The 11,766-nt window shown below is 41.4% G+C and overlaps 1 long non-coding RNA gene across 2 annotated transcripts; it reads left to right on the top strand.

Annotated features, from left to right (window-relative positions):
* Window positions 1-1,080: 1,080 nt before the first annotated feature.
* Window positions 1,081-11,421, top strand: LOC143435067 (uncharacterized). 2 transcript variants are annotated; one of them, XR_013105031.1, is made up of 6 exons: window positions 1,081-2,339; window positions 6,666-6,842; window positions 7,369-7,530; window positions 7,662-7,800; window positions 8,126-8,236; window positions 8,349-11,421. It is a non-coding gene; the product is annotated as an uncharacterized LOC143435067 (long non-coding RNA). The 2 variants fall into 2 exon arrangements; XR_013105030.1 differs by having other exon boundaries at window positions 7,369-7,800.
* Window positions 11,422-11,766: the final 345 nt, after the last annotated feature.

An 11,766-nucleotide genomic window follows, 5' to 3' on the forward strand; every position in this document is an offset into this window, starting at 1 on the left:
AACTTAGTCTCTGCTTTTGATCACCCTATAAGCTAAGAATTAATGGTACAGTCCGGGGTGGAAGGAAGGGCTAAGGGGAGAGAGGTTCTCCAAGTACTGTTCCTTTCTGAACTACAATAGGGAGAAACATTTGCTTAGCCAGCAAGTCAAGCAGCTGTTTGAAAAGAAGGAAAAACAGTTTGTTGTCCTTTTCCTTTAGGGTGAGGAAGTCCTATGCTAAACCCACACTGTAAGCTTCTTTAGAAAAGTCACCTGCTGTCACATTACTTTAGTGTCCTGCTCCTGCAGACCAGCTTTGTTTGGCTGTGCTCAGCTGAATTGCAATTGGTATGCAGTCCCACGGGACCTCTGTTCTTGTATTTTTCCTTTACTATAATGAACTAAGAGAGTAGTCTCCAATCTGAAAGAAACCAGGCCACATTTAAAATATATATAGTAATTGTCATTCTTTTTTGTGTGTCTCTTTATCTCTCTGTCTCTGGGTCTGTGTCTCTGTGTCTGTGTCTCCTATCTCTCTCTGTGTCTCTGTATTTCTGTGCCTCTGTTTCTGTTTCTCTGTCTCTCTCTCTCTCTGTCTCTCTCTCTGTCTCTCTCTCTCTCTCTCTCTCTCTCTCTCTCTCTCTCTCTCTCTCTCACACACACACACACACACACACACACACACACACATACACGCACACGCACAAGCACACACTAAGGAAGGGGGAGGGGCGGTGCATGATTGCCACAGCGCAAATGTGGAGGACAGGAGACTGTTCTCTGGACTTACATGCTCCCCTTTCTCCTTTATTGGCTTCCCCTTTAACTGGGTTCCAGGAATCAAATTCAGGTCTTGCTTGGCAACAACCTCTACCCTCTGAGCCACCTCCAGGGCCTGAAACGACAGTTTTCCCACAGCTGGAGTGCTACTTATAAATCCCAGCAGAATCATTTTTAGCTGTTGCTTCAGGGTTCTGTTCTGTGCTTTTTTATTTATTTTAAGAATTTTATGCATGTATACAATATATTTTGATTCAATCGACCCCTACCGCCCACTCCAACTCTTCCCAGACCCCTCCCCAACGCGTTTTCCTACCAGCTTCATGTGGTTTTGTTTTGTTTTTTGATTGGTTGGTTGGCTTTGTTTTGTTTCCAACCAACCGAGTCCAGTCAACGCTGTTGACATCTGTACAGGCACGGGGCGGGGCCATCTACTGGAGCATTAGCAACCTAACACAAGCCACACCCGCGAAGAAAAATGACTCTCCCTCAGCGGCCATCAACTGCCCCGAGCTTTTGAGCCCGAGTGGGAGCCTCCCGAGCCTGCCCCCACACATGTGGAAATGTAAACGGACTTGATTAACAACAGCTGTGTGGGAGGGTGCCTGAGCGCAATGAACCTATGGTATCCAAAAAAACACTGCTTCACAGTGCTCCTCCCCAACCTCTGGCTATTACAAACTTTCTACCCCTTCTGTGGTGCTCCCTGCATCTTGGACAGTCCTCCCCAACCTCTGACTATTACAAACTTTCCACCTCTTCTTCTGTGGTGCTCCCCGCATCTTAGATGAGGGAGTTGATAGAGATGTTGGGCAGAACACCCCACAGTCACTGATCCTGTGCACTTTGACCAGTGTGACTCTCTACAGCAACCCTGCCCCCACTGCGGAAAAAGAAACTTCTTCTCTGATGAAGGCAGTGAGCAGCACTGATCTTCCCAGACAATTTTAAAGATTCTGCTGTGAAATATCTACAAAGATAAGTATTGTACAAATTATTAGTTGGCTTTGGGGAAGGAACAGAAATTTCAGAGTAAAAGAAGATTCCTACACTGTCAGGAAGGGAACAGTTCTTTCTCGTAGCTGCTGCACTGTGGCATGCTTACGTGAGGGAAAGGGCAATGAATCCGTAGCATCCCCACCCTACCTGATTTCTATGTCCTGAGTGAAATTCACAGGAGTCTTGACCACATTGTGACCCTAGCCAGACTCTGAAATTTCTCAGCAGTTTTGAGCCCAAGTCCCCAATGCCTTAAGTGTTCCAACCGTGGATAAAGTGTTTAGGTTATTAAATAAAATACTGAAAAGAAGCTAACCCCTAACCTTGAGCCAAAGTTCCTTAACCCCTCGTGTATGCTCAATACTCAAATCCCACTCTGAGGGAATACCTGGTAGGACCTCTCATCTTTCTCCATAGTCTCAAGGATGGGCTGCATCATTGGTAAGCACACTTTGGATGACACCCTACTGCTTAATCTGTCTTAAGACCTTCTCTCAGCTTCATGCCTAACTTCAGCTGTGAGGCCAGCAGGACAGAACACGGATGATAGATGATGTCATTCATGGAAGAGATGTTTTCAAGTAAGCCATTTTTCCCTTTGTATAGTTCATTCATTTTGAACAAACAAGCCCCCACTGATTGCCTTGTGCTAAATACTGTTGTACAGGGTACAGAAAACAGAGTCTCAGCTGTTATTCTTCCCATAGAGAAACTTCATTTGAAATTAGAAGGCATTTGAGGGTCCCGTTCTGTTTACTTGTACCAAATAGCCAACCTCTTGGGGTCTCGGATCCCTAAAGAATCCAAGTGAAATAATTTCTCCCCCAAAATAAGGTGCAAAATGCCTGTTCTCTGAAGGCAGTAAATTTTTCTGTCACTTGTTTTCTTGACTGGTTTCAACAGTCAGGTGGTCTGTATCAGGAAAGCAAGTCTTTTCACTTTCCTTTCCTCTGGTGCAGTAGCTTAGCAGGTACCTGTTTTCCCACAAAAAAAAAAAAAAAAACAAAAAAACAAAAAAAACAAAAAAAAAAAAACCAAAACCCTGTCAATTGTTTGGCTGGCTCCAAGAAAAAAATACCCAGCAATGTGTGTGCCGAGCCAAGTGCAAACCACAAAAGGAGAAGATGAGAAGCCTGTGATGCTTCGCAGAGGTACTGGGCAGCATGGACCATGTCGCGCTATCAAGAAAGATGTTTTAGGCACAGATTGATTAGGCACTAAATCAAGTTGCATTTTCTAAATAATGCTATGAAGATTCAAAAACCAACTTTAAAAAAAAAACAAAACCTGTGTTCTTTGTTGTCAGGGACATCAACATGGAAAAAAAACAAGCACAAAAATAAGTAAATAAAACCACAACCTAAAGTATAATTGTATCTAGGAAGAAACCTTGGAAATAAAAAAAAGTCAGGCAGATAGCTTTAATCCCAGCACTCCAGAGGCAAAGACAGGCAGATCTCTAAGAGTTCAAGGCCAGCCTGATCTACATAGCAAGTTCCAAGACAGCTGCATAGTGAGACCCTGTCTACATACATACATACATACATACATACATACATACATACATAATCTGTGACCCCAGACAGAGGATGAGCTGAGTATGGTGAGATCAGCACACATACAAGCAGGTTCAGCAGACATGTTATCTTCGATTTTACCATTCACCTCCAGAGCTCCCAGCACACCTGGATTCAGCACTATCTTGCCTGTTTTTCACCACCTCAGTATTTTAAAACAATTATAATCTCCTGACAGACCTCTCTGGTGATGCAAGCACACTCAATTACTAACATTGCTGAGAGTAACTAATGACTATTAAGTTTAACTTTATCCTAATGGTCTCATCCATTCCAACCCAGGGTCAAGACTTAGTGCATCTGCCTAGACCCAGACATTTAGACACATGTTTAACCTGTGTTTTCAATAAGCATGCTTACCTTTTTATAAGATATGATTAACTTCTATAAAGCAGCAGAATCCATGATAAAAGAGATACAGACTATGCATTGTGATTTTAGAAACCAGTTATAAGATAACTGATAACATGGCATCCATCCATTAATTAACAATTGTGAAGCACTGAGGTCTCAAACAGTGGAAAGTGAAGAAATGCCGTTCCTGTATAAAACTGACCTCTGTAGCTTAGGCTGTGTTAAATAGGCAAAGGGAAACAAGACTTCCACAATATTATTAGGAATAGAGCCTTTTGACCCAAAAGATATCCCTCCCCTCTCCCAGCAAGCACAAAGTTATCCTGAATATTATCAAATAAATGGTTCCAAATATAGTATCATTTAAGCATCCATATTGAAAGATTAACAGAAAGGATGTTTAGGAAAAAAACAAAGGGTTTTTAAGTAGAAACAACCTATTGGCCAGCGGAAGGCCTGGGAACAGCAGCTCTTAGATAAGGCCTAGCATTATTTTAGAAAAGGCCTTTGACATTCCAGAGGATCCTGAAATGAGCTTTGAAGGGGGTTTTCCTTCAAGCTCACAAGTATACAGATCTAAAATCTGTTTGATGAATCAAAAGTAAATGATTGGGGAGTTACTTGCTACAGTGCCAAGTTTCATGTGGGGCTGAGAACTTCCAGAGAAAATCAAACATCAAAAGAATGTTGCTTGGAAAAAAAAAAAAAAAAAAAAACAACCAACCAACCTTACCCAAACCAAGGCCACAGTGTCTCTCAGACATTCAAGCACCAATATCAACATTACCATGTTAGAAGCAAGGGTAGGAAATCAAGCAGCCTCTGAAAGAGTGTGAATCTCTCAACAGTGACCACATAAGGTTAAGTCAGAGAGTTGGGATCAGAAAAGTAAGTGGAACCTACGTCTGTCCAGACACCTGTTCAGGCATTGATTGTTAACAGTAGTTGGCTCGTGTATGTTCAGCAGGTTGGGTGAGAAAAGCCAGATGCAATTTGGCTTTTCTAGGCAGAAACTAGGAGCCTGCAGCAGGTGCTCTCAAGGACATGAGTGGCCTGGATCATAGCAATGGAGATTCATTGAGCACTTTGACACAAGTTTTTGATTCTTAATATTTGCAGAAAGAATAGATCAATGTATGGTAAACTTTTCCAGGACACTTAAGAACTGGAAAGTCTGAATGACATGTCTGTGTGTACATGTGTAGATATATGGAGGCATGTATATGCATGTAGAGGTTAGGTGTCTTCTTAGATCACATTGCATCTTATATTTTTGAGGCAGGCTTTCTCAATGAACCTAGAGCTCACTGATTGTCCAGACTGGCTGGCCAATAAGCCTCTAGGGTTCTTCTTGTATCCATTTTTTGGTGCTGGGACTATAAACACCTCAATGGCCAGTTTGCCAATGGGTACTAGGAATACAACCTTAAGTCTCCATGTTTGTGCAACAAACACTATCCCCACTGAGCTGTATCCCCAGCCTGTCCATCACTACACTATGTCATAGACAACCTGTAGACACCCAGAGAGAGCTGTCTTTGTGCATCTTTATTTCATTCCCTTTCTATAAGAGCCTGCTTTCTCCATCCTAGACATTTTTTCATATTTCGTTATCTTTTTGAATGAACACACTAGTTGTTTTTCATTTGTAAATTTTAATGTATTACACATACAATTTCTTCTTGAGGTAAAATTGTTGGATCAAAGGGGATGCAGATAGCAATTTTTTTTTTTTGAGACAGGGTCTCACTCTATGGCTCTAGCTGGTCTGGAATTTATTATGTCGACTAGTCTGGCCTCAAACTCACAAAACTCTGCCTCCCTCTGCCTCCCTGGTTCTGAGATTAAGGGCGTGTTTCCTGCTATATATTAAATTTTTATTGGTATTCCCAACTGCTCTCCTAAGTACACATCAAGGAATGGTCTCATCCATAAGTATATGACACAAATCTGTGACAGTATGTGCTCAAATTATTGTTTAATTAGAATGTATTTACATTGGCTGACTGGTCTAGTTTGCTAAGACTGTCATAATAAAATGCCACAGAGTTGGCACCTTGAACAACACACTTTTATTTTCTCATAATTCTGTAGGCCAAGAATGTAGGATTAAAGTGTTAACATGTGTGTTTCACCTGAGTCCTCCTCCTTGGCTGCCAGCTGCCTTGCTCTGTCCTCATGTGACCTTCCTCCATAAGTGTGTGGCATAAGCACTTTCCCTGGAACTGTATATTGGATTAAGTTCACCCTAATAATTTCATCTCACAACTTCATCTTCAAAAGCCCAATCTCCAAATACAGTGACATTCTGAGGAATGAAGCGTTAGGATATCAACATATGCACTTGAGGGACACATTTCCACACACAATATTAATTATGTTTGCTCATTTCTTTTTGTAACGTCAATTATGTGTTTTGATAATTTTCCTATTAATTGGCCCATCACTTCTAATTATTACATGTATGTATTACTTATATATTAGTGAAATGCTTTCAGTCTGTTTTTCTTTGTTGCTTGGTATATTGACTTATAAAGTTTACATAGCACATGTTTTGTCTTATTAGCAATATAAAATTGAGTGCAGAAAGAATTTTATTTTTTTAATGCCATTAGTATGTCGGATAGAAGTGTGGTCCTTTCTATATCTCTCAGAGTTTTCAGATGACTTCTTTTTTTGGCGGGGGGAGGGGGGGAGTGGGGAAAAACGCACAAAGAGCATGTAAAATCCGTTTTATTGTTCTTCAAAAGGGTTCAGGGTTTGGTTGTAAATCAGGCTGCACACGTTCCATCAGTCTAACCTCTCTCACATGTCAAACTGGCTTCAGCTAGCAATACTTTATTAAATCCAAAAGAAAAAAGTTTTAATTTTTTTTTTTGGGGGGGAGTCAAGTTCTGAGAACAATTAACATTAGTCTTCTTTAAGACAAAGTAAGGGCTGCTTTATGTTCCTTTACACACCCTTCTCCTCCCCCAGAGCCGAGAATGACACTGTCTCAGGCAGGCACTGGTGCTGGTGGACACCTCAAAGGAGAGACCCTCGCACGAGCTATCAAACACACACACACAAGTTCTGAGCATGTCACGTGGAAAAGGTTTGGGTGGCACTGATCAAAACCCTTCAGGAATCAACAGTCAAACCTAAACTTAAAGGGTAAGAAATTTTGATCTTGAGTCTTTGTTAAAGAAATCTATTGTCATGCTTCAGATGACTTCTTGCTGCAACTTAGTATTGATGCAACTCTGGTACCGTGAAGGCTTCTGTTACTGAAATGCAAACTCTGGCTGAGAACATAACTCAGGGAGAGAATGCTTGCCTTGCACACAGAGGCTCCAGGTTTGATCCTCAGCACACACAAATCAGCATTTGAGATGTTGAGTAGGGATGCAAGAGGACAATAAGTTCAGGACCAGCCTTGGCTACATAGCAAGAGTCTGTTTCAGAAAATCAAGGCCTAAGGATCAGTCTCAGTGATAGAATGCTTTCCAAGTTTATGCAAGGCCCTGGGTTAGAGCCCTCTCACCAGGGAGAATAGAAAGAAAGAAAGAGAGAGAGAGAGAGAGAGAGAGAGAGAGAGAGGCAGTGAGGCAGTAAGAAAAAGAAAGAAAGAAAGAAAGAAAGAAAGAAAGAAAGAAAGAAAGAAAGAGAACAAAGTCATCAGTGACTTTTTTTATTGCAGGTTCTCAGTTGTCTAAACTAAAGCCATCCACGCTGGCCTCCTGTTGCTCTATCCTCAAGGCTGTTGGATACGTTTGACCTCCGGAACATCATGTACTTGGTCTTGGCTAACACCTCCAAGGATGTTCCAGGCTTCAGCTTCTGAGATGTCACATGTCCTGGGGTCTGGCTGTGCTCATATTTGACATTTCCCGTCATACTGACCCTGTACACATTCCTTAGCCTGGCCTTTGCCTCCTAGACAAGGTTTGCCTTCTTGCCAAAGCTTCTTAGCTATCGTCTTTTCAATCACAGAACTAACGAGGCTCCAACCCCAACTATGGTGACAGCAGGAACCCAGACCCTTTCCACCCTACTTGGAGCTGCTTCTCCATGATCAGAAAATCTCATTCCAGCCCAAGATTCTCACTTGCACATAACCAGTACTACCTTTGTGAGTAACTCCTCTCCTGAAATGTCCCTCCCTCTGCTATCCCATTCAAATCCAGCACATAGATGTTCAGACTCTGAGAACCACATAGCCTGGGTTTGTATCCAAGTTTTCTACTTATTAACTGTGTGACCTTGGATAAAATACTTAGCCCACAACATCCAGGGTTCCTCATGCATAAAATGAGAACAGCATACTGTGTGGCAGAATGGCTAACTACCTAATATTGGCCTCTGGATGTTGGCTCTAATCCTATCAAGGGAAAGTTGGGATTACTTGGGAAATTGAAGTGGATGAAACTGACATAGCCTGTAATCAATCTCTCTAGCAAACTTGAAGCCTTGAAAGATGCTTGTTGGCCAGTTTGAATTCACTCAGAGAAAATCATGTAGCCCAGTATTGACAGTCTAGGAAACCTGAATCTATATATGACATAAAGGTGAGTTGTTTAGCAGAAAAACTGGCTGCATTTCTTGTTCCTTTATGCATTTTTTTAAAAAAAAATATTTATAAGCTAGTGAACATTTATTAAGAAGCCCTTGCTGTTCCAGGTACTGGTGACTACAGTCATGCTCTCTGAGATACCTGTACTGGCCGGTCTTGTGTGCCAACTTGACATAAGCTAGAGTCATCAGAGAAAGGAGCCTCAGGTGAGGAAATGCCTCCATGAGATCCCGCTGTAAGGCATTTTCTCAATTGGTTAGCAATGGGGGAGGGCCCAGCCCATTTGGATGGACCCATCCCTGGGCTGGTGGTCCTGGGTTCTATGAAAAAGCAGACTGAACAGCCATGAGAAAGCAAGCCAGCAAGCAATGCTCCTCCATGGCCTCTGTGTCAGCTCCTGCCTCCAGGATTCTGCCCTGTTTGACTTCCTGTCTTGACTTCCCTCAATAATGAACAGAAATATGGAAGTGTAAGCCAAATAAACCCTTTCCTCCCCCAACTTACCTTTTGGTCATGGTGTTTCATCACAGCAATAAAACCCTGACTAGGATAGCCCTCAAGGTTGAGAGCCATACTCCTGATCCTAGTCCAAGCTATCATGTAACATTTGACTTGGACCAAATTCTCAGCCCTGTGAAGAGACAGATCTTCTGACCCTCAGTTTACAGCTATAGAAACCTCAGGGCAAACCAGACATGTGATGCACACCTGTAATCCCAGCACTTGGGAGGAAAACAGAGGGGAATTCTGAGGTCCAAAGCACATAGAAAAACTTTGTTTTACTAAAAATGCAAAAAAAGAAAACACTACATTCAGATAAAGTTAGAAAGTCGGTGGAGACTTCAGCAGACTGCAACCCTATTATCATTTTTATTGCAATTCTTTTTCTCATTAACTAATTAATTTATTTATTTTGCATCCCAATCACAACCCTGATCCCTCCTCTTCTCCTAGTCCCACCTTCCCACTTCCTTTTTCCATTCACCCTTCCCACTCTTCTTGGAGAAGGGGAGGCCCGCTCCCTGGATATCAACCCACCCTGGCACATCAAGTCTCATCATGACAAACCACATCCTTTCCTACTGAGGCCAGACAAGTAAGCACAGCTAGGTGAAAGGGACCCAAAGGTAGGCAACTGAGTCCTAATTATTGGGGATCCCAATAATTATTGGGGATCCCAAGCTGCACATCCTCTACAAATGTGTTAGTGTTCTGGGTTTAGTCTATGCATGCTCTTTGGTTGGTGGTTCAGACTCTGCAAGCCCCAATGGGTTCACACTAGTTGGCTCTGTGGGTCTTCTTGTGGTGTCCTTGATCCCTCCAGCCCCCTCAGTCCTTCTCCTGACTCTTCTACAAGGCTCTCTGAGCTCTGCCTAACGTTTAGGACTATGGGTCTCTGTGTCTGTTTCCATCAGCTGCTGAATGAAGTCTTGTAGATCACAGTTGCACTAGGCACATGTCTGTAAGTGGAGCAGAATATCATTAATAGTGTCAGGGATTGGCTTTCTCCCTCGGGGTAGGTCTCAAGTTGGGCCAGCCAGTGGTTGGCCATTCTCTCAATCTCTGTTGCATCTTTATCCCTGCACATCTTGTAGGCAGGGTAAATTTTGGGTCAAGGTTTTAGAAGTGGGTTGGTGATCTCCTCCCTCCACCAGAAGCCCTGCCTGGCTACAGGAGGTGGCCACTTCAGGCTCGTTATCCCCTGATACTAGGCCTTTAAAGAGAAAATTATCAAATCCCTTAAAGAAATAGATGGAAATATAATCAAACAGGTGAAGAAAGTGAATAAAACTGTTTAAGACATAAAAATGGAAATCGATGCAGTAAAGAAAACACAAACTGGGGGAATTCTGGAGATAGAAAACCTAGGAAAGAGAACAGGAACTACAGACACAAGCATCACCAACAGAATACAGAAAACAGAAGAATCTTAGGCATAGGAGATATGATTAAAGAAATTGATATATCAGTTAAAAAATGTTAAATCTACAAAGTTTCTGACACAAAATATCCAATCTGGGACACTATGAAAAGACAAAACCAAAGAATAAAAAGAATAGAAGATAGAAAAGACTCCCAGCTCCATGCCCAGAAAATATTTTCAAAGAAACTATAGAAGAAAACTTCCCTACCCTAAAGAAAGAGCTGGCTATAAGCATACAAGAAGCTTACAGAACACTAATTAGATTGGACTAGAAAAAAAATTCACAAAATAATCAAAACACTAAGTGTACAAAACAAAGAAAGAATATTAAAAGCAAAGTAACATATAAATTACACTCACCTTCACAGCAGACGATTCTTATATAAGAAACTTAAGACAAACTTGTAGCAATTCTTAAACAAGAGACATTCAGGCAGAGTCATAGACCCAGAAACAGTGAGACAAAACGCTTGTTAGAATATGATTAGATTTATAAATGGGGGCTTTAAAAAGATAAAATGAAGTTGTATCCAGTATGACTGGTATCTTGATAGGAAGAAAACATTAGACAGACAGACAGTCAGACAGACAGACAGAGAGCAGGCATAAAGATCAAGAGGTGATGAGCTGAGGGACTCTAGTGTCAGTTTGTCACCTTCATCTGAAACTATTTCAAGTTTCCAGACCTGTGAAAAGCAGAGTTGCTCTTGCTAAACCATGCTGACAGTGGCCCTGGATATGAAAACTCTAGCAAACTAATATAGAGATCTTTATAGTTTCATAAACAGAACTTTAAGATGCATTAAAAATTACCTATCATCATTTAACAGTAAATATGCCTAACTCTAAGTGGTTTGGTGTAGTGTTCTGTTATTCCTGGAAATTTAGCACATGGGAGGCAGAGGCAGGAGAATCCAGAAGGAGTTCAAGGCAAGTCTTGGCTATATGAGATCCTGTCTCAAAAAAATGAGCCAAGAAAAGAAAATTTGCTTTTTCTAGCATGTAAAAGGGCTTAGTTTCTATCACCAGCTATGCAAAATTCATCATAATAATAATTTTTTATTAATCAAAGAAATTCTTTGGAGATAAACCCAGAATATATATAGTCAAAACAAACATGGTATATATGACCTATTATCCTGCACCAACTAATATTTATTAAAAGAAGTTCACTGCTGCAGATAGATACACTAATGTATCAATGTATCAAATGTATCTCATGGAGTCCTCTACCATATCATTTGTGTGACTTTGGTCAAACTAACTAAACTTCACCTCAGTTTTGTCATTTGTAAATTGGAGATGCTAAGAACTCTCCACCGCTAATCAGGTTCAGTGGCTTATTATTTTTTTAAAGAAGTGCATGAAGTTGGGAAGGGTGCGTGTGGAGGAGGGATCTTAGAGGAGCTGGGGAAGGGGGATCGAATATTACCAAAATACACTACATACAAGCATGAAATTCTCCAACAATAAACTAAACATATATTTATCTGTTGCTTAGGGTTCCCCCCCCCTTCTTTTTGTTATTTTTAAACATTAAGTTCATTCTGTACTGTCCATATGTGCATGGGTCCTGGGACAGGCACTAGAGCAAGAGGAAC

Source organism: Arvicanthis niloticus, chromosome 19 (genome assembly GCF_011762505.2).
Source record: "Arvicanthis niloticus isolate mArvNil1 chromosome 19, mArvNil1.pat.X, whole genome shotgun sequence".
Lineage (NCBI taxonomy): Eukaryota > Metazoa > Chordata > Mammalia > Rodentia > Muridae > Arvicanthis > Arvicanthis niloticus.